Source organism: Heterocephalus glaber, unplaced genomic scaffold, assembly GCF_053883595.1.
Source record: "Heterocephalus glaber isolate CG9 unplaced genomic scaffold, H.glaber_assembly_v1.0 deba00001720, whole genome shotgun sequence".
Classification (NCBI taxonomy): Eukaryota; Metazoa; Chordata; class Mammalia; order Rodentia; family Bathyergidae; genus Heterocephalus; species Heterocephalus glaber.
Genome location: NW_028258433.1, coordinates 1,423,096 through 1,427,216, shown reverse-complemented (window position 1 = coordinate 1,427,216; position 4,121 = coordinate 1,423,096).

Below are 4,121 nucleotides of genomic sequence, written 5' to 3'. Positions count from 1 at the left end.
TTGTAAATTGCTTATGGTAGGTAGCTTTCTTACTAGTATCAAAACCTCTTTAGGAAATGACTACTTTTCAGAAATGTCTTTTAGTCATAGCTGGCTTTTGTCTCTGTCCCCAGATCCTGCCTCTTCAATTTATTAGAGATGACAAGTTGGTGCCTGTTTGGTTTAAAACTCTCTTCTTGGTCCTGGATTATAATACTGTTTATGATCCCCAGACAATCTAGGTATCAGCATACAAGGAAGATTAATTGATCACAGCAACTATGTCACCTTGCCTAGTACAATCAATAACAATAGCATCAAGCACAGACTAGAAAATGACAAAATGACAATAACTTGCCACCTTTTAACCATAGAGAGAAGATTTGCAGCTGTATAACAAAGTCTAAGAAAATACAGGAATTATATACAGTAAATACCTACTCAATAGAATGATTTTACCCTCAGGGGAGAAGATGTAAAAGGGATAAGAAGGAAAAATAGAGAAGAGAAAGAGACAAATAAGAAATAAAGAAGAGGGTTGGAAGTAAGGCTAAAGGACAAAGGAAGATTACCCAAACCTTGGGAAACTAGTGAAGAACACAGGAAAGAAAGAGAGAAACAACAAGAACAAAACCAAAAAACTAAAAACAATATTCACATTCATAAAAAAAAAAACAAAGGGAAAAAAGGAATTTCTCTGACTTCAAGGCTTTAGTTATTTTCTGGACCCTACAATTTTGTGATAGTGTCCAATTCAGGGTGTGACTGCTGTTGCAGAGCCCAGGTCTGTGCTGAATAATCCCAGCAAGCCTGCAGTAATACTAGAATAGGGTGCTGATTCTGGTACAGTACTTTCAAGTCAACAGAGGTACAGGCTGATCCTGGCATCTGGTCCTGGGCTTGGGGCCTGAGTTGTTTAGCCTACAACACTATGGGTGTCTTTGCCAGCCTGACCGTGGCTCTCTGACCCTGGACATCTCCCATGGTTGTCCCTCATCCAGTCACTGTGGGATTTCAACACTGGGCACCCTGAGATGAAGCCAAGCCATAACAGCTCCAACTCCAAGGTTCAGTTGCCCCCTTCAGCCAAGCACCCTCTCCAGGGGACATGCCACTTGCTTGGACTGGAGTCAATCACTAGCCATGGTAGCTCACAGCACCCACTGCTCTTTTCCACCAGCGTGTTTCTCCCTGGAGGCCTCTGGAAGAGACCTGCCCTGACTGTGTTTCTGTAGATTCGATACTCCTCCCTCACACCACAAGCTGGGAGCCCAGGAGAAAGTGCAATTTTGCTCCCTCCCACACACACACCCTTTTTCTTCATTGAGGTCTATCTTTTCAAGGTCTTTCTCTGGGTCCTTGGGATCCACTTCCTCTTTTCATCCCCAAATTGTTCAAAGTCTGATTAATTCTTGACCTGCTTATGATGCCATCCCATCAAGGTATCAGAAATGACAAAACTACCATGTGTGTATTCATTTTGGTTTAGAGGGAAAGAATGATTCTAGTAGAAATGTTAGAAGCCTACTGAGGAACAGTCATATCCTCTTAGATTTTCCTAATGATCTATCTAAAGGCAGACACCGGTGGTTGCTTCTTCAGCAATCCACCTTCTTTCTTCCTGGCTGAACTCTGACTTTACTGGATGAGAGGGTACTGTTATCCCCAACCTATTAGTCTCAGGAGAGTATGACCTTTTTCCGGCCCCAGAAAGCCCATTCCTTTTGGTGTGACTGGTTTGGAAGTGAGCAGAGACCCCCACCCTGGAAGATGAGACAAAATACCTCTGCTGAAGGTGATTCTGGGAAAACCCATTCCCAAGGAGACTTGCAAGAGATTTTATTTTTTCCACTGGACATTATTTTCTCTGGATGTGATGTTTGAAAATGTGACTGCCACCTTGCTATCCAAAGTGTTGCTAGCCCAAGGGCAGTTGTCCAGCTACTTTGGGTTCATATTGCAAGACCAGAGGAATTCTAGCTCAGGACCATAAAGGAACTCATTCATTCTGACTAGTGCTGTCCTTCTGCCCACCTTCTGGTCTTCTTGTCTGATGAGGATCCCAGACTCTTCTCCTTCCTACTGGCCCTCCCACCACCTCACCAGCATCTGTAATGAGACCATAGTAAACCCCAGGTCACCTGGATCCTCAATGGAATCCCTACGAAGGAGTCCACTTTTCTGTTCCTGTTTTCCACTATACCCGCCTTCATCCCAGAAACCATGACCCTGTGCCTCTGGAATTTGGCCTCCACTAGAACCTTCCACAGAGTCTTGGTCTTATCTCCAACCTTTTCTTTGGAGATTCCCACCACTTTCTCGCTCTGATCCCTAACTCTCCCCTAAGGGGAGATACCATCAGCATTGCCAAAACAATACCTCCAGCATTGCGAAAGTTATGGAATGCTTACACTATGAAAATCCCCAGCCTATAACTATTTTTTGGAGCAAAAAAGGTTCATTTTCCTATGTAAAGATTATTCTTTAGAGCCCTTGGCCCCCAGTGCCAAGGAGCACAGCTGAGGAGGAGCCTTCCAGGCTGCCATACCACTGTCCCCAGGACCGAGGAGCAGAGCCACCACCAGCACTGAGGAGGTGACCCTCATGGATTCTAGCAACACATCCCCCACCCACTGAAATGAGAAGGCATGTAAACAAATCTCGAAGAGAGACTTCCAGATCACCTAAGGCAACACCAAAGGGAAACGAGATGGAACACTCTGATACTCAAACACCTGGACTTCCTGAACTGGCAAAAAAAGAGAATCTGGAAGAAATGAAATCAGAAATAATTTCTCAGATAACAGCAGAGATTGTGCCCATAGTGCAAGATATGGTTAGTAAATCTAGAGCAGACAAAGATAAAAAAAAAAATAGAGGATTCGAGGAACAGGATGGAATCCCAACACAGGAAACAAATGGAATCCATAAAACAGATGCAAACAGATTTCCAGGAGATTAAAAACTCCATTGAAAGTTTACACAGCAGAATGAGCCAATGTGAGGACAGAATTTCGATATAGAAGACAAGATTGCAATTAGTGACCAGGAAAAGAAAAATTTCTTTAAAATACTCAGGGACCATGAGACATCAATGGAGCAGCTGCTAGACGATGCAAAGAAGAATAGCATAAGACTGATCAGAGTCAATGAAGAAAAAGGAAAGTGCAGATGACATTAAAAAACTGTCCACAGAAGTAATGGCAGAAAACTTCCCAAGTAGGGAAAAAGAACTTGACATACAGAAAAGTGAGGCATATAGGAACTCCAATTAGCCTTGGTCAAAAAAAATCTTCACATAGGCATATAATAGTTAAGATTCCAGAAACCCAACAGAAGAACAAAATTCTACAAGCAGTGAGAGAAAAGAAACAAATCACATACAAAGGAAAGCCCATCAGAATCACACCAGACTTCTCAACACAAACCCTCAAGGCAAGAAGAACTTGGAGTGACTTGTATTGAGAGCTTGGCTTGTATTTCAAGCCCTAAAGGAAAATGGCCTCCAACCCAGATTGATGTACCCTGTAAAACTATCTTTCAAAATGATGGAGAAATAAGATAGTTTCATGACAAAGAGGACCTGAGGAACTTCATGAATACCAAACAAGCACTCCAAAAATTTTTAGACAATATCCTAGGAAAAGACAATGAGGATCACAACCCCAGGAAACCCAGCAGAATGAATCCTTTGGGCACAAGGAGAAATTAAATGCAAAGGGGGAGAGTCCAACAAAAAGAACAAGTTATGCCAATGATAAGTCAATACGTATCAGTTATAACCATCAGTGTTAGTGGTCTGAATTCACCAATCAAAAGAAATAGGATGGTGGAATGGGTCAAGAAACAAGATTCAACACTATGCTGCATACAAGAAACACACTTAATTCAAAAAGAAACTCATACACTGAAAGTTATGCAACAGGAACCTGAAAAAAAGCAGGAGTAGCTATCCTCTTTACAGATCAAGTGGATATGAAACCAACACTGATGAAGAGAGACAAAGAAGGACACTATATCCTTGTAAAGGGAGCAATCCAACAGGAAGAGATTACAATCATAAATATATATGCACCAACACTAGTGCGCCCAACTATATAAAACATACTAATGGACATGAAAAATCAAATAAGCACTAATAC